Source organism: Chlamydotis macqueenii, chromosome 2 (genome assembly GCF_036417535.1).
Source record: "Chlamydotis macqueenii isolate bChlMac1 chromosome 2, bChlMac1.mat, whole genome shotgun sequence".
NCBI lineage: Eukaryota > Metazoa > Chordata > Aves > Otidiformes > Otididae > Chlamydotis > Chlamydotis macqueenii.
In genome coordinates, this window is record NC_141557.1 from 54,925,600 (window position 1) to 54,947,790 (window position 22,191).

Sequence of the window (22,191 nt, forward strand, 5' to 3'; positions counted from 1 at the left end):
TTTTCTCTAATTTATTATTACACTATTTTATACTCTTTTTGTTTCCATCCTCTTGACTTCAGTAGTGAAAAAAAAAAAAAGAATAAAGTGGAAAAGGAAAATCTAAGGCTATTCTCATTATGGTAACTGTGAAATGATACACTTATGATTCTAGTACATATTTTCTATACCGTAACCATGTCAAGTTTTGTTTGGTTTTCTCTGACATTCTCTATTCCAAGGTTTCCTTGAGAACCCTCAGCAAGTTCACTGACGACACCAAGCTCTCCGGTGCAGTTAATGCGCTGGAGGGAAGGGATGCCTTCCAGAGGGACCATGACAGGCTGGAGAGGTAGGCCTGTGCAAACCTCATGAAGTTCAACCAGACCAAGCACAAGGTCCTGCACATGGGTTGGTGCAATCCCAGGCACAAACACAGGCTGGGCAGAAAATGGATTGCAAACAGCACTGAGGAGAAGGACTTGGGTGTGCTGGTGGTCAAGAAGCTCAACCTGAGCAGGCAATGTGCACTTGCAGCCCAGAAAGTCAACCACTTCCTGGGCTGCATCAAAAGGAGCATGACCAGCAGTTTGAGGGAGGTGGTTCTGTTCCTCTACTCTGCTCTCATGAGACCCCACCTGGAGTACTGCGTCCAGCTCTGAAGCCCCCAACATAAGAAGGACACAGACCAGTTGGAGCAAGTCTAGAGGAGGGCCACAAAGAAGATCAGAGGGCTGGAGCACCTCTCCTATGAGGACAGGCTGAGAGAGTTGGGGCTGTTCAGCCTGGAGAAGAGAAGGCTCCGGGGAGACCTTTTAGCAGTCTTCCAGTACCTCAAGGGGGCCTACAGGAAAGATGGGAAGAAACTCTTTAGCATGGCCTGTTGTTGAAGAACGAGGGGTAATGGCTTTAAAATAAAAGGATGTAGATTCAGATTAGACATAAGAAAATTTCTTTTACAATAAGGGTGGTGGAACACTGGCACAGGTTGCCCAGAGAGGTGGTGGATGCCCCATCCCTGGAAACATTCAAGACCAAGTTGAATGGGGTTCTGAGCAACCTGATCTAGTTGGGGATGTCCCTGCTCCTTGCAGGGGGGTTGGACTAGATGACCTTTAAAGGTCCCTTCCAACCCAAACTGTTCTATGATTCTAACTGAGCTAGTGATGGTTTCAGCTGTTACAATGCATGGGCTGTGGGTCCAATTATATTGACTACATTGTCATTTCTTGTTTCCCTTGCCCACATTCATTCTCTCGCCCCCCAAAATGAAAACAAACAAGTTAGTTAGAAAATTTAAGCCACTAACCTTTAGGTAATATAAGCATCCAGTTTGCTAACTGCAGTGAAGTTATTTCAGAACAGAAGGCTGGAAGCTCTCAGAAGTTCTTCTTGTGAACAGATCCAGGGAGAGATGAGACCAGCGGCAAACCCTTCAAGAACACTTGTGACACATAAGAGAGAGATGTAGCAGACAGGAGGAAGATGTTACAAATATGGTGGAAATAGCTAGAGGAAAATCAAGAGAGGCAGAAAGGAAACAGATTACAAGGTGGGAGAGACCAGCAGTGCCAAAAGCCACCAGAAGATTAAAAAGGAAAAAATAGACAAGAAGTTTTGGGATTTGCCCAGGAGGAAGACTTGGGTGACCTTTAGCAAGAGCAAACTCCTATCATAGAATCATAGAATCATAGTATGGTTTGGGTTGGAAGGGACCTTGGAAGGGATCACCTAGTTCCAACCCCGCTGCCCTGGGCAGGGACACCTTCCACTAGACCAGGTTGCTCAAAGCCCCATCTAACCTGGCCGCTTTCAGGGATGGGGCATATCAAGTGCTGGGTTCACGTTTAAAAAGACATAGATCAGATGGAAAGCAGTAAAAGTACCAAGGAGTTAAGTGACTGGCTAAAGGGGAAGAGTTGTCTGAACAAGACTCGCAAAAGCATTGTATATACTTAGGCAGGTAAAAACATGCATTTGTGAGATAGTTGCTAGCCTGGAGTTGCTAGCTGTCTTATTTTGCCGCTCTGGCTTCTATGGCTCAGTGAAAGTACGGCTAGCAGGACAGGAATTGAACAGAAACTGCTAGTTAAGGCAGATGCTAAATGACAAGGGAACAAAAAACTTATGATGATCATTTAAAGCATGGATGTAGAACATACACTGTATCATATATTTTACAAATGAGCTTGCATGAATACCACAGCTGAATTTGTGTTTGGCCATGAAAAGGAGAAAGAGCACACCTGATTTCTGAGCAGACACTGGGAGTGTTAGAAGCCATACAGAGTACATCATCTCATTATAATATAAATCTTTGCCCCCCCACCCACCAATGCTCCTTGTTCCAGTAATCATTTGTAGTGAAATTCCAGGGAGAACAACTAATAGAGTCACAGCAGTACATCTGCATTATAACAGGAGGGGACTGTGATTACCAGAGGAGAATTTAAACAACTCAGAATTAAGTGATGCCCTAGCTGTTCTAGTCCACACAAAGACCTCAATGGACTTAGGCAATTCCAGTTTCAAAATCACCCACCACCCACAGAATTTTTGTAGATCTCTGCATAAAATAATGCATTATTGGCTCATGAAAAAAAAAGGAAAATGACTGATACTGTTCCAATTAGAAGATCTCACTGTCAGTTTTGCTATCCACTAATATCCAGTATGACAAGAATATCAACATGACCTCGACTGAACTCAACATACCATGTAACTGGGCAGATTAAGCAGTAATAAGCAACACACTGGATAGCATCCGGTAGGGCTTGTTCCGCCTATGCTTTGGAGTATTGGAAGGTGGCAGCTGTTCAATCAATACCTGTTCTTTGCAGAATCTGTTGACCGGGAAAGTTGCAAGGGTCATTTTATAGATGTAATATATAGGGGTAGAAGGCTCTATGCTTGCTACTCTCAATGCCCTGTTATCTATAGTTAAGGTTGGACTACTATTACTGCATACAAATTGATGTTTCCACCTCTTCTCATGAATGTAAACATAGGCTATCTCAGTAGGCTACAACTAAAAATCCCCCTTTTCACCTTTCACAAAAAAAAAGACCTAATTGGACTAGAAGATGAGCAGGCTAATGTACCTGACATGCACCTAGATATTAATAAGGAACATTCTTAGTACACTTCCCACAAGATGTGGTGAAATTTTTGTAAAAACCAGAATAAAACTATATTGCAGACAAACTTCTGAACTAAAACATATAACTGCTAATGTGAGGTAAAATTGTCATATTTATACTCTTGGCTGATTCTATACTTCAGCTTTATCCTTGAGTTCTTGAGTGTATCTTCATGGAAAGATCATGACCTAATGCTGATCAATATATATAAAAATTGATTCATGTCTAATGTAACTCTAATGCAGTTGATGGGCTATGTCTATTTGTGGTGTAACTACAATGACATTAGTACAGATATTTCCAGGATAAGTCTCGTTTCAGTACGAAGTCTGGGAAAATGTAGAAGAGTATTATGAGAAGAATTCATCACTTATCAGTGTTTCCTGGCCATGTCACAGAAGTTCACCTGCACTTTTTAATTTCTTCAGACAATCAGCAAGTTCAGCTACCATGTAAATGCTCTAAAACTCAAAGCTGGAGGGCAAAGAGGTTTGGTTCAGAGGCAGCATGCAGAAGTTTAAATTTGTTGTAGATAGAGCAGAGTTGTTTGAAAATGCATCAATAAAGCAATGCAGGCAGAACAATGGCAACCAGAGGCAGAATTCAGAACAGCAAGACAATGCAAGCATACCTTTATTTTCCTTTTAAATTTGATATATTAAAATGAATGTACAGCACAATATGTAAATTCTCGTCGTGTCTAACAAGATGTCATGCCAATTTTCCTGCCAAGTTCTTATCATGAGTAAGGCAGAACTTGATTTCTGATTGCTCATTTGGTAGCCATGAAAGGCCTTAAGAGATTCCGGTTCCTTACAAAGCAGTTTTCTGTCAGTACAAAGAAAACTGACATAGAAAACAAAAGCTAACTGATCCTTGACCATGCCTGATAATTCTTCCATACATGTAAGACTTTCCGACTCAACGGCTTTACAGTTTCTACCACATCAAGAGAAAAGACATATCAGAACACAGTCTATATGCTGGCAATTTCTCCTTCCCCAGTAGCCGTTCAAGAGCTACTGAAAGATCATAAAGCGTTTCTGTATTGCCCTAGGAATGAAACATGAATCCAGAGGTGCCATGGCTTTCCAAATTCTCCGATCCTTCTGTCAGGCTGTCAGATGAAAGGGGATTCGAAAGCATGCCCACTTAAACCCTTTTCAAAAATATTTACTATCATTACTGAACTCTTTGAGATTTCCTGCCATTCCCACAATTGAACATTGTAGTTCTTTAAACAATACTGACTGTCTTCAGCAGAGATTTGGACCCAAAGACAATCAGAAACTAAAATAATATCAATGTTTTTTTCAGGTCAGTCTCCTCCCAGCTGATCAAAGGAAATTATTATGTGGTAAACATAACAGGTAAGCCACCATGCAAGCAGAAACTATTTGGCAGCTCAGGACTGAACTGCATATTTACGGTTTAACGTGGAGGTTGACAAAAACCATCCTGGAGCTGTTCCCTAGCCATTTTTCTACCCTTTCTCCTCTACTGTTTCTGTTTATAAAGTTAGATTATAGCAATACACATCTTAAATGTGCTTCAGTCTGCCTCCAACATGACGATAATTGTCAAAAATCTGTCAGAGCTGCATTAGAGAGCCTCGATGTTGACTGCAGATGTTCACACAAATAGACTGAGAGCTCTTCTCTGATTAGCAAGCTGGGTTGGGAGTGCATTCACGTGGCTGCTTCGTGCTGAAAGTCATAATCTCATCTTGCAGGATCTATTTCTGAGCTGCTGCTGACTTCATTTTTCCAACCCCTTATTAAGGCTCTATGTGCATCTTGCAGATTAGAGGCAATTCTCCCTCCATAACTCAGCATTTCAAGGAATCTTTGTACCTTCGTATTTGTCTATCAGAGCTATATTAGTGACACTTTCAGCTTTATGTGACCTACATGTATATCTCTTCCAGGTATGTTACTTCCATCATACAGGATTTAAGTTTTCTTTAGTTTAGTTCTGGTTCTCTCCATAGTTGCTCTGTGCCTCCAGCCATGCTCAGCTAGTGTTTTTCCCCAGATCAAAACGTCATTTCATTAAACCTTCATGCCTTCCACCCCATCAAAATATTGATGAATTTCCCCATAAAACACCCTAGGAGCTGAACACAAACCAGTTCCACTTGCTGTTTTTGCTGGACTGAAACTTTGAGCTCTGCATGACTTTCTGCCTCAGGTGGCTAGTAGCTGTTTGGATTTTCTTATGTCTTCAAGTTCAGAGCACTGACCATCCTCCACAGTATTACTGTGGACTGGTTGATTTTCTTTGCCTGGTGAACTCAAAATGTTTCATGAGGGGTTAATTCTGATTTTTCCTGTAGTAGCCCCCAGAATTTTTTGATTCTACTTACAGACTCATCTCCTGCTGGGAATATCTCTAGCCCTTAAAAATTGCTCTTCAGCCTCAGTTCTGTCACAAACTGTTCTCCGGTTTGACCTTCAGTTTGTATTTTTTTTTTTGCTATTTGCAGTTGTGTGGTACCATACTCTTCAAATTTCCTTATAACAGTGATAGCATTTCTTTCCTTTTGTCTGAGTTGCATGGAAATTATTAGGCTCATAAAGCACTTTAAAGGTAGCTATTCTAGAAATAGGGCAACCTTCTAACTGATTTCCTCTGTTGCTGGCATTCTAATACAGATGGTTGTAAGCACAGTATGACACGCTATTTCAAACTTCCTGTGAGTTTTCCAAATCTCCAGAGAGCTTTGGCTCCAATGGAGCTTTTAGAGGCTCCATTCTTTCACTCCAGCTCTTTTTGTGTTCCACTTTACAATGACCAGGAGGTGATCAGCAATCATTCAGAGCTTACCATTCCCACTGGAGTTCTGCTGTATTTGATTTGGTTTGCCAGCTGCTTTGTGCGCAGTCAGAGGGAGCAAAGTAGCGAGGACTCTTGCCACATGCCAGCAAGGAATGCACAACTGCTGCCATGAAGGAAGAGGTGACAAAAGTCACTGGGAGTTCTGAAAGGAAGCAAGTAGGGAATGGCAGCTCCCAGTGGGTGACGGAGAGGGTAGGTGACCAGCCTCTGCCTCTGACATGTGCCCTCAAATCAGTGAAGCATGCAGCCCTTGATGCCTGTTGTTTCACGTACTTCAGCTAATTTTTCAGCCAAAGAACATGTGCTTTGCAGGTTATGCTCTTGTCAATCACAAAAGAACCAGGCATTCAGCTGCTACTATTAGGGCCCTGTGGGCTTTTGTAGCCCTGACCAGCCTCACCTGGAGCCTCCCCACACCCTCTGCCCATTGGCCCAGGAGCCCTATTTCAGCTCAGCCCAGCACACCTACTTCTTGCTTGGATTGAGTCACAGAAGTGCCTGTCTTCACTCTTGAGTCTGGCCTTGGTTCCTGGGTGGAGCTGGGATGTGTGTTGTAGATTGTTGTTCTCCAGCCTTGCCTCCTGGATGGACCTCACATGGCAGTGCAGCCATGTGTCCAGCACTGGTTTTGGCCAGACCCTGGACATGGCTTATTTTCTCACTGTCAGAGGCTGTTGATGGACTGCTTGGCCCCTAACGTGGTGCAGCCCTGTTTGTGCTGCTCTTTGACACCTACAACCTCTTCTTTCCTTGCAGAGAAGAGCAACTTTACACTGAGGCAGCTGCTGATAAAAGACAGACATAAGTTGTACAGGTAAGTCAATGCAAGGAGTTTAACCTCCTGTTATGTGACCTTTACTTACCTTGGATCTATGCAGTGGCTCTAAAATACAAATTTTCATCTCTGCTTTTTCAATGAAAAGACTTATACTTGCTGCTTTAGATGACCCAGAGTCAGATTGGCTGATCTGTACTCTCCCACCCTTATACCGGGGGGAATATGGCCTAAACATGTTCAGCTCAAGCACCTCCCAGCTGACATGTGTTGAGCTGAGATATAACAAGATTAAAACTAGGTAGAGGGTATAGCTGAGGGAATCAGGAAGGCAGGAGAATTTCTGTGGCAACTTTCTCAAATGCAAAACTTTAGCCTGAAGTCCCTAGGGAAGACTGTCAAATCTCACTCCACAAGCAAAGAAACAAAGGGAAGCAAGCAAGCTGCTGTCCTTAACATAAAGGCGTCTGGAGAAGCCATACTAACAACTGAGAAATAGTTGAGAGGAAAGGTGTATAATACGCAACAGGTCTTTCTAAATGTAGTTGGGAATGATGTTGCAATACACAGACTTCACATATAATAGAGTCTGAAATGAGGCTCCTGCTGGGATGGGTGTTTGCCCAGCAGGGAGAAGTCACAAGCAGTTAAACAGCCATCTCAGACAGGAAGAAAAATCATACTTCTTATTTCAAATATTATATCTGAACATTTAGTTACAGAGCTACCAGAAATAACAGCATGCATAGTACCAGTGGAATCCTGCATTTAAACACATAATTTTCTGCTAATAGAGGCCTACAAGTAAGTTTCCTCTGACATGTAATTAAAGGAAGTCAACCAGATAGGCTGCCATTCCAGTTAAGAAATTTTTACATGAGGTTTACTCTGAAGTAAAACACTTCAGTGAATACTGAAGGAATTAATAAACATTTTCCAATTTGTTTTTAGTGTGGAAAGTATACACTCCTATAATGTACATAATAATGTTGCATCAAAACAGACACAGGAATTTCCATCTGATGATAAAATCTGTTAATATTTCTCTAAAGAATTTCTTGATTCAGCCTTTCATAATAAGGAATAAAACTTGTGAGGAAAGAGTAGTTTTTAGTTAGGTAGTTTTTATTTGTGGGCTTTCCCTGAGTGTCTGTTCTCAAATTGAAAAGTGTATGAAATTAAAACTTTTCTGTTTCCTCTTTAAATTAATTCTTATCTGGACAAAGTCTTTCATGGTGACCAACAGTTAACAGTTTCTAAAATGAGTGATTTTGTTTAAAAATAGAATTTGAAACGGTTTTGTCCTTGAGAACAAACAGTGAAAATGCCACTGTACCTCTACCTGTCTACCTGTGTCAAAAGTCTAACAGAACAGAAAAAAGAATCAAAACCTTGTGAATTATTTTTCCTGAAGTCTACAAATATTAAAGTAACTGTCATCTATCAACATTGAGTCTGTGTTTGATAGTTCTGCCCCTACAGGAAAATAAACTGAAGATAAAGCAGTATAACTGTTGAGCCAATCGAACACATGAATATTTGAGTTACTAACTTAAACCCAAGTTTTCATGCCTTTCCTTGTCACTTCCAATGTTGAGTTTACTATAGGATCTATAGGCTACTAATAACCCAAAACAGGAAAACTAAATTGACTTAAACTTATTATGTTACTATGAAATGGCATTAGCAGACTGGGGGGCTGTTTCCTCCCTCCCTTTGTCTTTATAAACACTCTTACGCTAATGTTCTGAATGTATACAACAATTTTGATATATAAAGCTATTTTTATGCATGTCTACATGGCATTAGATCTTTGATAACAGTTACTGAAATCTACACTTCTTCTTACTGAGGTTTTTCTACACGGTAGTCCACAGAAACAATCTGTGCAAAAGGCACAAGCCTCTTAAAACTTAACACAACATTATTGCACCCTGTCTAAGGGCTCAAGGCCAGCTTCATTCCACGGGAACTTGGTGAGGAGCTCAACATGGATGCCTCTGAGGAGCTCGCTAAAACTTTATTTTTAATGTGGTGGCACAAATTATAAATCAAACTTCTAGTTTGTTTTGTGAAACTGTGTGAAGTGTAAAACTACACTTTCTATTACACTGGGGATCAGGTGCCAAAAGAGACAGTGAACAAGCACCATGCTAATAGTGGTGAAACTGAATTTTTTTTTCTGATTGATTTGTTATTCTCCTCCCTACAATGGATATAAACAGAAAAAGAATGTAAGAGTTAGGGCAGGGGAAGTGGAAATAAAAATTCCTATTTTTTTTTTCCACTGGAGTACAAGGCAAGAATCCTCTACTTCTTGTCCATTTCTATATCTTTGTTTCTTGAGTACAGTTCAGTGATTTTTTTTCAGCAGGCAACAAGTCACCCTGAGAGTGAGGTACCTACCAGCCTTAGAATATTTACCAGATGAAGTTTTAACAAAAGCTCAGAAGCAGGGAACAAAGGGGCCTTCTCTGAATCAGGCTGATCCTGTTACCACTTTTTTTCCAGGATATTAAGTGGCCACATAAATTACTAGTATAAAAGGGATTGATATTTGTTGTTGTTTCTGAGTCATGGTATCTGCATAATCTCTAATTATAGACCTCTCTGACACAGGTAAGAGGAAAAGCTTCACATGTTCTCACTCTTCAGTGACAACTGTGGAGAGTGGGAGTCAGGAGAGTCCTTAATCCCAAGTCTTACAGCACCACCTGCTGTTCACTGCTGTGATTTGCTTTCATTTTTAAATCTACCTGTACAGGACCTAGTTAAAAATATGTGAATAAAAAAAAAAAAATTCTGTTTAGGTGGGAGAGAGGTGGGAAAAGTCCATACCCAAGACCTGAATGAACAGAAGCCTGCATTACTGCGTGGCTGGAGTGCAGAAAGTATTACCTGTGTGATAACCCAGGGTTTTGTTCCCAATGTTTTTGGTGTTGGCAAGGATAAAGCATTGTGTAAACAAAGTCTTCTCCCTCGAGCTGAAGGAACTGTAGCACCTGCTCAGCTCTCCACCTCCTCCATTATGCTATTGCAAGTTAAATCCAGTTCGGGATCTTTCTGTCCCTAAAGAATTAGTATTCAGTGGGACAAGCACCTAGCCTAAATAAACATCTTGAGGTGGGTTCTACTTGCTGTGGCTGACTGTCCTCCTGACCTAAAAAAAAAAAAAAAATCTTTGTTTCTACCTCTCTTCATTCTCTCCTCTGTAAAATGTAAACTAGGCAGTGCCCTGTGGATATCACCCTGGGCTAGGACTTGGAAGATCTGCATTTCCAAGCTCTATCATTCACCAGCTGGTTAATTTGGGGCACTGTTTGGTTCCCCAGTTTCCCTGTAAGACGTGAACAACAGTTCCTAGTTTTCTAAGAATAATGCAGCTTTGTACTGGTTGTTTTGTTAATTCTCTGGAAGATATGAGAATGTATGTCAAAGACTGAGATGCTCAGGTAGCCACATCCTGGAGAAATCTACCTGCATTTGATAGAAGAATCTGTACAGATGGACACATTTTGGCTTTGTCACTGCAGAGACCCCTCTCTCTATCTGCAGTATATCTGAAAGGCCTCAGACCCATTATGTTCAATGGCAGTCAAGGACAATAAACCCACGAGATGAGTAAGATCTGACCTGATGAACACAGTTGTATGCCACTACAAAGATTCTTTGAGAAATGTTAAATGCAATGGTATTTATAATGTAATGAGTTTGTGTATGTACTTCAGTGAATTTTCTGTTTTTGAGAAATGCAGGATAGATTTAGACAAAAAAAAGAAATGTTATTTTTCTGCTTACAAATGCTTTCTTTGCACCATGTTATACAAATACTTCTATTTCATTAGCTTCCATTTTATCATGGCATACCATCAGTGGGATCTTCCTATTAGTATCCCCTGCTCAGTGTTTTATATAAAGAAATTGAGTCTGCATTTTCTGCTGCTATTATGCCACTAACTAGTGGTTAAACTAAAAAAATGAAATATTCTTGCTGGAACTTGCAAGTTAGTATAAAAACCTTAATGTTTTCAGTTTGTAGGTGCTACCCAAATAGTTACACAAATCTTTTCTTGGGTCTCAAGTTTTGTACAGCACACTTGCACTGCCAAATAGCTTGTCTCTCATCGTCCCAAGTCCTTGTTTCTTGATTACCCTTAGTGTGCTTGCATTATGTTGTTACAAGACAGTGCTGTCATTACTTCAGGTATTTTGAAGTATGGGAAAAAAGGAAGACTTTAAAAAACTATCTTACAGCCAGTATATTTAGGCTCAACCCTATGGGTCAAACACTATTGTGGCTGTTCTGTGGCAAAAAGGGCCTAGCCCCTTGAGCAATGTGGATCTGGGCCACTCTCCTCTGCATGGCTGGTGGGCCAGGGAGGCTGGGCAATGTGAGGCCAGTGCCCTGGGCAATGTAAAGCTGCAGAGTTGGAGGCCCCTCTAGGCTACACAGATGAGCCCCATTTACGTCCTGTGGGGTGGTGGAACTCCTGCCACTTTGGTGACCTGCAACCAGAGGGCAGCCACTGCCTCAATATCCGTTTTAGTGAGACTTAGTCCATTTTAGTGAGATTTAACCTGAACTATAAAGGCACACTTAATTTCTTGCAGTTTCACAGGCTCCTTGTCATGTGTCTGTGCCTATTACTATTTTGTAAGTCACTGAGATGATCTTTGTTTCCTAAATGACAGCAGAAGTTTTTTTTTCTCTCCTTCCATCTATGCACATAAGAAGACACAAAAGAGGCACGATTCTCCTCCTCCACTGCAAATCATTCTCTACAGAGAATCACTCTTCAGTCATTTCCCACTCTTAATACAGCACTTGTATAAAGACAACTCGGCATCTGATCCCCAGCAGTACAGGATGCAATTTCATATTCCACACAGCTCTCTTCTACTCTGCAAGTACGTATGCAGCACACACACATGACTCACTGATGTTTTCACATCAGAAATCTTCTCTCCTTTCAGTGGTAATGGGTCCAACCCAATCCCCAGTGCCTAGTGCGTTGTTGCTTTGAACCTGAACAAACCAGGAGGAAAAACAGAGCCCTATACATCACTGTACATAAAACAGGTGTGTCCTTTTGCACCTAAAGCAACAGAACTTTATTAGGAAGCTGTCAGATTCAGGAGATTACAGCTGCATAGGTCAGTGGGAGAGAGCAGCAGTAATAAAGAAGACAGATGATCTGCAATACTCTTGATTCTCACTGCTATACCAATGGAGGTGCAAGTGCTTCTACCATACCTGGAGAGGCTAATACCTTTGTCCTGGAGGTATTGCCTGGATGTGGAGTTACACTGCCCTAGACAATGGCACTGTGGGGTGTAGGTGAGGACAAATGTGCCCATTAAAGTCTCTCTGTCCCACAGAACTTCCTCATCCTTTGTGGTGCAGCAAGGACCTTTTTGCTGCTATAAAACACTACATGTAAAAAAAAAAAAGTGTCATAGCAAGCATTATGTGGTCACTTACTGCTAAGATCAACCTCTTTTATGCTCAGTTAGAACATCTTTTGCTATCCCAAGAGTTCTGAGACACACACTGTAATCAAAGACTATTGCAAAAAACTTCTCCTTTAATAATGATCTTCCTTCCTTTTTTCTGCTGTCCTAACATGAGGGAAGTGACATTTTTCCTTAATAAGAAGGATTGGAAGGGCTGAAGCAAACCAGTTCCCAGCACCATAGCATACTGCTGCTGCTGTTTCAGTGGAAGTTTTGTCTCATTGACAGTTGCTGTCACTAGCATCAATAATTTAAAGCCACAGACACTGTGAAGTTGTAAATAATTTAAAAAATATAATTCATGTCCATTCTTATTGCTGCAGCTCAGTCAGGATCCAAACTTTTTTATACTTGTATTTATAGAATCATAGAATGGTTAGGGTTGGAAGGGACCTTCAAAGGTCATCTAGTCCAACCCCCCTGCAAGGAGCAGGGACATCCCTGACTAGGTCAGGTTGCTCAGAGCCTCATCCAGCCTGGCCTTGAACGTTTCCAGAGATGGGGCCTCCACCACCTTTCTGGGCAACCTGTTCCAGTGTTCTATAACTCGCATCGTAAAAAAATTTTTTCCTAATTTCTAATCTAAATCTACCCCCCTCTATTTTAAAACCATTACCTCTCGTCCTATCGCAACAGGCCCTACTAAACAGCCTTTCCCCATCTTTCTTGTAGGCCCCCTTAAGGTACTGGAAGACCGCTATCAGGTCTCCCGGGAGCCTCCTCTTCTGCAGGCTGAACAGCCCCAACTCTCTCAGCCTGTCCTCATAAGAGAGGTCCTTTATACTAAGGAGCACACAAAATAGCAGCCTGCAGCAGTTTCTTCAAAACAGCTCTTATTATTTTTATCTAGTTAACATTTCAACATTATGTTCTTGAGGGCAGAGACTCTGGCACACTGTAGCATATTGGAACAGTAGGTTCTGAAATTCTTTCTGTTAAAAGGCTCCCTAGAAGAATGGGAGCACCTTTAAGTCATGGAAAACCCTTAAATAAATAATAATTTGACAAAAAAAAAAAAAACAAACCCAGAGTTCTTGCTGCTTGCCAGAATGTTATATAAAAATATATTGAGTCAAAGTATGATTGAGATGTGCTGCGCCTAACAATTCTTCCTCCAATAAACATTAAAACAAACAAAAACTACAAAAAAAAAAAAAAAAAGACATCTCTCATTCTAAAGTTACCCAGGACTTAGAAGAGCTCTACAGGATTTTTTTTTCACTCTTCATGGAATAAGAAATAATGCTGGTTGCAAAGAAACCTTGTAAAGTTTTCCTTAAGGACAATGTTCTAACAAGCACCCTTTCCAATGACTTCAGGTTTCTTTCCTGATATGAAGCATTCATAAATCAGATGCTAATTAGTTACCTGACTTTAAAAGAGATGCGGCTGGGTAAGTCTCCTGAGTGACAGGTGCCTTTGAAGCACAGACATTCCAGTACTATTGAGAAATATTGAGGGATTGCTTCTTGTTTTGTAAAAGGAAACATCAGGAATCAGTGCAGGTGTTGCTCATGAGAATATTCCTGTCAACAATGTAATTTACATGCATTAATATTTTTTGCCTGTATGGGTAAGATTGCTTTACTGAGTAAGGCTGTTGAACTCAATTACTGATACGCCGCTTTTTCTGATGAAGATCATGAAAGTCTTCTGATATGGGCCTCATAGGGTTCAGGAAAGGTTTTTCTTATTTACTTTTTTTGTTTATTGTTTTCCTTCTCTTTTATAAAAGGAAGAAAAAGTTGTGAATTTTTCTAAACATTGACGCTATTGCTTTAATAGGCTATTCTGTGGGGGAAAAAAAAAACCCTTGTCTCTGGCAGAAGTCTTTGTTGCATCTCTTTTCAGTCGCAACAGTAAGTTTCAGAGCCTGCAAAAGAAAAAGTGGCTTGTGTGCTGACTAGCTCTAAAAAAGGTAAATTAAAATAGTTGCAAGGGCACAAGAAATCCCTAGATACAGAAAGGAAGAAAAAAAAAATATATTCAAAGTCTCTAAAGAAGATTCAGTCTTTATTTTCTACAAACTTTTTCCAAACTCTTTTCATTCCACTTGCTCTCCCAGCAGCCTATGTAGAAAGCTGTCCCTTGTCACCAGTAACATCTCCATCCTAAAGAAGGGTTGCCCTAGACTCTACCTAGTGGGATCAGATTAGATGATGGGGGATGTCTAGATATAATTTATTAGTTTTGCTCATTTTTTAAAACAATCTATGTTCTCTGTTGCTCTTCCTGCAATTTAATCCGTTGTGTGGCCTACTCTAACTAGGCTGTTGTAACTCATGCAAAATTCAGACATAGTTTTAGGTACAGAAACATTCAGTAAGATTCACATTATCCAGCCTTCCAGCTTATTTTTTTAATGCATTCAGACTTCCCTCAAGCAACTGGAAATCTTCCTAGTTATTTCAATGTATTGGATCAAGCTTTTGTGTTTGGTTTATGTGAGCAAATGCAGGTTTACCTCTGGAGCTAATAGTCTTGAGCACCTTTAGAGTCAATGGAGGAAAAATGGACACTTCTAGGCAACAAATAGCTGTGTCAAAAATAATGCCTTTAAATTGTCTATTTCTACCCAATAGCTATAAGGGGACCCAAGGATGACTTCTTCAGATGTGTAAATATCTACAAAGAAGAAACATAAAGTTATGTGAAATGAGTCATATTGTGTTCCTGTCATTCTGAAGGACATGGAGATCTTCCAAGGAACAGAACAAAAAACATGGTTTAGACGCAGCCTTCAAACATAGGCAGAGCACAGTATGATTCCTGGTGTCACTCACACTTCAACAGCAGATGGACAGGCAAGACCTCTTCATTCAGCCAGTAGTAGTCGGTAGTATGAAAAATAAAACTCTCTACAAATCTCAGACTTCTCTATATCAGAATGATTAGACAACTTTGTGGGTGCACCCAGAACTGACCTCAGATCTTCAAAACTTAAACTAACACATTTTTCCATTGGAAATTGTGGATAGTGTCCTCATTTCTTGCTGGTTTAGAATTACAGAACTGATTCTGAGCAGCTTTTGCTGCCTTTGTCTTCAATAGCAATTCAAGCATGGTGCCAGCTGCACAAATCACAGTAAGCTTCAGGCACCACTTTCTTACCAGACAATCCACCAACAGATTGAAATAGGAGACCACAAGGTAAACCCCACCCAGTTTCTTCTACTAGCACATAATGTCTGGCAGACATACACTACTATCTGTGAGGGAGGTGTCTTAGAAAACAGACAAAACTATCATCATCTCTTAGCACACGTCACTCTGTGTGTTACAGCTGACTAAGGGTTAAGAGTCTGGAGTAAATGCATGGTGAAGTAAATGCATCACTATGTAATGTGATCAGCAATAAGACCGTTACAGAGCATGAACTTCCAAGCTTCATTTAGACTACTTAAGGGTTTTTAAATATTTGGATTAGAAAGGAAATATCCAGGTATTGAAACTGGATTTGAAAATCTACTGTAAACATCCCTCAGTGCTTCCAAATGCAGCCTTTAGCTTCTTACAGCTACAGAAAAGCTAAATCCTTTATTTGACGTAGCAAGGGTAAATAATAATGTTGAGTGAAAGAAGCCATACAGCTCCAAGAAAAACTGAGTGAGATCTCTAGTTGCATCCTAAAACTCTTGCACAAGATTGTATCATTATCTGGAAATACATGAGTAAATTAATATATAAATCCATGTGTAACAGAAAGGTCTAGGGTCTGCAGTATATATTTGATAGGCCTTTTTGATTTAGAATTACTAAAGCCTGGTTTCATGCTGCAATAACTAGAAATCATTAAATTAGATCTTTCTGTAAATGAATGTCTACAGCAATAAGCCTAGAAATCTTTTACTAAGTTATCTAGTAAACCAGAAGAGGGGTTCATGGTTCTAACCAAGGATTCCATTTTTACCACCTTCAGTTCTACATCGTAAGTCAGATGTTTTTCAAATTACATCAAATATTTTTTTACCATTTCTCCTCACCTTTGAAGAGAAAAGAAGACTCAAGACAGAAAGTTACCAATTCTAACTAACTACATGGCTAAATCTTCCTTAAGTTATCATCCTTGTTGCACTGCACATTCATGTATTGGATATAGAACTTTCTTTTTCTAGTCAAATTTTTCAGATAGTTATTAAAGGGAAAGCTTTAAACTGACATTCCCAAAACTGTTCCGAAGTGCTCACTCTTTTACATGTTTTACAAATGTCCAAGGCTCCACCACCTCTGTCCTTGATGAACTAGAATTCCAACTGAAACTTCCACTGGAGGAAATTATACTCTTTCTAGAAATCACAGTAGCTGAGCACTGTTCAAGCAGAATAGGTGTTGAACTCTGTTGACAAAGTTGTTTGTATAGCAGCAGTAGATTAAATAACATTTATGCAAGCAGTCTATTAATGTGATTTCAGATGCTACTGTATCTTATCGCTAATGTGAAACTGGCCTAGTTTTACCCCATGTGACTTTGTATATTCACCTTGAATGTCATGTTGGGACTTCATTGTTCGTTTCCGCTGCAGCTGGAGAGAACTTGACATCTTCGGTGGACCAGTGTCCTCCTGGCAATGCTTGAACATTGTATTGATTATACAGGGTGACAAGATTTTTAATTTAGGTGTTCAGGAAAGGGCTTGACGTTAGCCTGGGTAAATCTAAGCTTTGTTGTCCTTAACAACATGTAGGCAACATAGTATGAAAATTGGTATTTGATACTACTAGGTTCCTTAGATGTTTTCCTAGTATTCACTGTAGCTTCATCCTGTGGCCTTGTTACAGCTACAGCCCACCACTCCACTGCCTCAAAGGGAGGAGGAACATGCTGCTCTTTCAGTCTTTTCAGTCACTTCTGACTCTTATCTGAGAGTGACAGATATTAAGAATAAGCAAGAGTGAGAGGGTTGAACAGTGGTATCAAGACAGGCAAGTTCAGATTTGGAGGCCGCAGGATAAGACTAGAGAAAAATGGTTTTTCATCTGAGAAACCTGAGAAACTTCACCTTTGGAGGCAGAGAATGTGCAGTGAAATCCTTTACATTTTATATACACTGGAATAGTTTCTCCACTTCCAAAGCTTCAATAAATAATAGTACTTACTTAGCAAGACCATTGCTTTTCGGAAAGTTATTTCATGTAAGTAGACTTATATTTATCTATTTCATCCATATTCTGACTATGACACCTACAGGTCAGAGGAGAGCTAAGCAAAAGAGTGAAGATTATTTTTAGGAAAAAAAAAAACCACTTTTTTGCCCATTCCATTGCAAGAAAATATATTTATGTTTATATACCACTTACATTACTGAGCTAATAACAGTACTAAATTCACATGCTTTTCTTTTTTTCTTTTAATTTAAAGGGAAGCAAACCACTGCTTTGGTAAATCTCTCCAAGAACATCTTTGAAGGCATAACTGTAGATTAGTGAGAAAGAACTTTACAAAAGAATCGTGTCATTACTGAGAAGTCTATTCACTCTGAATAGCTACATTGTTCCATATAAGAATGCACAGATATGAAAATATAGTGGTGTTCACCAATCACTCTTGAAAAATTACTGCCTGAAGACAGTTGTGACAGTTTTTATCTTCCTCAAATTGAAAGCGGTCAGGAAAAAAGAGAATGTTTGTAACAGGGCAAGAGATGCTGTAATTTCTGTTTGCCACCGGGTCATACGAAAACAATGAAATTGAGTTGCCTTGGGCTGGTGAGACACGGTGCCCAACCCAGCTGTGATTACAGCTTCAGTAGAGACTCTACAAAATGAAAACTTGTTCAGGAGAAGAACACATGGGAAGGGAGGAAAGGTGTCAATACAGAATCAAGAAACAGAAAAGGCATGGTAAAATTCTATCTGCGGAAAGTCAGAGATATCTTTTCAGAAATGTCACCAGTCTTTTTGCTGTGAGCTCCTTAAACTTGTGTTACATTACTGGGGAAACTACTTGGATAATACAGTACACATAAAAGCTAGAATAGAAAAGATAAACTTGAATTAACACCAACCACTATCTGCTTTTCAGCTCTTAAAAATGTCCAGTATAGACATACTACTGTCTTAATCAGTCATCAGAGCTGCAATCCATACTCCAGATACACCAACACTTTTGTTCTTTTTCTTGTGCATGGCAAAATATCTGGTGTCTGTTTCCAGGGTTTGCAAATCTCCCAATCTTTGCTTGCTTTGTCCTCCCACTCTTCCTTTCACAGAAGCATTTTTGATTCTTCCTAGGTACCCCTGAGTACTTCCTAATGAGAAGAACTATATCCTGGGTGAGAAAATATGAAGTTTATTTTAACCTACTCTGTGAAAGACGTGGAGACTCCAGCCAAAGCTCTATTTATTTTAGAGAAAGTCTTCTAACCATGACTGCTGTTAATATTGCCATTACCAAGTGACTTAGGGAGACAGATTTAGAGGTTATTTATTATCTTTCACTACCAACTCCACCTACCATCTCCTTTGGTCACTCTGGATTTAATTCAGTTTAGCATAAAACAATTTTTCTCTCACAGTATATACCAAGCTATTGGTACCACCACCTCCTATTCTTCACTGCTAAACTTTAACAAAGTGCTGTAAATAATTCTTGTTTGCATTGTCTTTGTTTCAGACAATGATCTATGGTCCCAAACTCAATTTATTTTAGTTTTCTTTCAGGTTCATGTCTCAAGACTTATGGATTCACAGTTGAAGGAAAATAATTCAGTTAGCTTCATGACAGAAACAGAAGGACTTATGGAGTTAGTATTTGTGCATCATGGATTTATCTAAGGCTAATCTCTGTTTTTATTCTCCTTATATATATTTATGGAACTGTATTAGTTATATTTTCATTTAACTTTGCATGAAGAGCATATCTGATTATTAGCTGAATTTTGCAAGATTAACAGACCCAGGATTTTTTTTTTTATGCCAGTTTCTACATTTGTACATGGAAGGATTATCAGGGTATCTTACAGCAAGATGTCCTTATGCTGGAAATTTGTCAAAAGCTTTTCTGATATCTACTGTGGGAAAACACTTCCTTGAGGATGTATGACCTAACTCCTGTTCATAAAGCTTCAGCCATTAAAGACTGAAAAGTCTATTCCATTATCTGAAATTATGAAAGATTTTTCATGGGTTCCAAAATGTTGTGTGCCTTTCCTATGCCAGGAAGGGATTCAAGAAAGGGTGCAGGGCAAGATCAATATCACCCAAACAAACACCACCATAATATCAGTGTCCCTCCCTGGAAGCCAGGGGCCAAGATTTGTTTCTCACACAAGAAGCCAACTTGTAACATTGATCTCTGCAACACCCAACAGTGAGGACTGAACCTGGGCCCAGTGGATCTAACACGAACCAGTCTACTACTCTGAGGACATGGGACTGAAAGGGTTAAGTAGATATTGCTGCTTATACTGCTCCAATATTATGCTTATAATACAATGTTAGGCACTCTGGGCTTCTCCATGTAAACGTCTCGGGCAATGAGATTTTAATGGCTTGTTTAGAAGAAAAGAAGTCTTGCTACTAAAAAAGTTTTCTTAGAAACTGACCTACTTTACCTTTTTTCCCAACTTTAAAATCCCAAATTCAAGGCTAGGACTACAGCAAGATAGGAATTTTGGTTAAAGATCTTATCCTTAGAACCAAAATCTACATCACTTCAGGCTTTTCTCTCAAACAACTATTTGTTATCATAATCTACTTTGATTACCCTTAGCAATCTCTTGTCTTCTGTGAGGTTTAATATTGCTCAATTTCTTCTTTCACTTATAGAGCATCTTCATCATGCAGACACTCAAATTTGAGATTAAAAAAAAATTCCTAAGAAATACTATGATGAATAAAGACCATCTGCTAGGCATAAACATAAATGAGATGCAAACCAAAAATCTCAGTAAACACTGAATCACCATCAATCTAGTACCCATGCAAAGTCCCAAAACAACAGAATTATTTTGCAGTGAGTAATGTCTTGCCAGTGGGGTACTATGCACAGTGTGATTAATTTTCACAGTCTAATAAGTTCCCCCCAACAAAAAAAAAAAGCCAGTCCAAATTTATTTTGCAGCATCAGTCTTAAATTTCATTCATTCATTTACACTAAAGTACATTTGTTGTGATTTTTATCTATGCCACTATGTCGGGAAACGTGTTTCACATGCGTACACAAATTCTTGTTATTTTAGCTTCAGAATGTGTAAAGTTCCTTGCTTTCTGTTACAGAGGGGGAAAATGCATACAGCAGGAAGATAGTGACATGGTTAAGGTCAGGCCACTACTTCTGATCCAACAAAGGAACAACACATCAGTTACCCACAAAGATTCGACTGAAGGTTCTTTTTGTCACAGATCTAAAATGCCGCTGAACAACCCACACCTTACAACCCAACATGGAGGGCTCGCCTGTGCCCTGCGCTTGGCTGGGGCACATGGGTTGAAATCCTTGCCTACTGACTCAATGAGCTGTTCAATCAATGTCAGCAAAGCCAAAGTTTCACCGAAGGACCAGGCTTTGCTATCACATCCTGCTCCCCTGCTGTAGAAACAGGGCATTACAATTGCTGAAGGGATTACCTGGACTTCTTGCAAATCTGCTAACATCTAGCTGAAGGCAAAGAGACAACATTCTGGTACCTCCTGTGTACTCTCCTCTCAGGAGAAAGATTTAGAAGCCAGCAGCTAATCTGCCAAAGAAAGGGTTTATTCTCACTTCAAGGAATCTTTCTTTTTTCCATTCCTGATTCAGTGTTCTTCCATTTTCTCTTAATACTAACAAATGCAAAGAAAAATTTCAAAATCAAGAGTTTAAACCAAAGAAAGCCCATGAAAGTCCCCTTTCAAGTGTTTACAGAAAGAATAGGGGAATGGATATAATTTCAGGAGCATTTCAAATTACAGATAATTTTAAATTATTTATTGATATTTAATGAATGAGTGATACATGCTGTTACATTATTTAGGAGCAGTGTGCTCTTTTGAAGGGCTTTAGATTCCATAGATATTTTACACAGTACCTCTACTTTCCTTTTTTTTTTTTTTAATTACGAAATACTTAGGAAATGTCCACTGAATGGAGCAGAAACTGAGCATCTACCATCTACCTCACCTTTGTGACTGAGTTCAGCTACTTTGGATCTACTGACTCCTAACCAGGATTTGTCCCATGAACAGGAGAGACCTACCGGAAAGACAGGTTTTGGGGGATCTTTTTCCCACACAGTCTGCACTATGCTAAAAAGAGCATTAGGATCGTTGTGTGTCCAGTATTGAAAAATATCTGCTGTAGCACAGTACTCCCTAATATGTTACCATATCCTTCCCCCAATACTTTTCCCCAGGAATTGCATTAACATGGAGCCTACACCCTATGTACTATGTCCCCTCTCATATCATTCCTCCTGTTCTCTACAGGTAATCTTTGTTCTTATTGCCCCAAGTGAGGCAAGATTTTACCAAATTTGCCTCCTTGCTCTCTATTTTACACCACTTCAGTTGTTCTACCTTAATTTCAAACACTTTTTGGGCCCCGTTCTTGCAGAAGGACTAGTGGGTACCAGTGACCCTTCACCATTCTGAGCAGCTTATTTTCCCTCTCATCACTGCCTACATATTTGCACGTTGCATGCCACTCATGCACATGCTCCCCAGTCTCTGATTAGAGCTGGTTGGGTCATTCTTACAAATCATGCATTACAGGAACTCTCATCCTTTAGTGTTAAAATAAATTATTCATGTTCTTTACAAAATGAGCAGTTTTATTGCTGCTGATTAAACAATATGCCTAAAATACATTGTTTGCAATATTTTTTTGCCCATCAATCATTTCATGAATTATTCAGAAACATTTGCATCATGATGTCTCTGGTACTGGTTATTTGGAGTCAAGGAGACAGATAAATATTCTCTTAACATAGTCTCCCTCAACAGAGACTTGGACTGAGAGATGGGGGA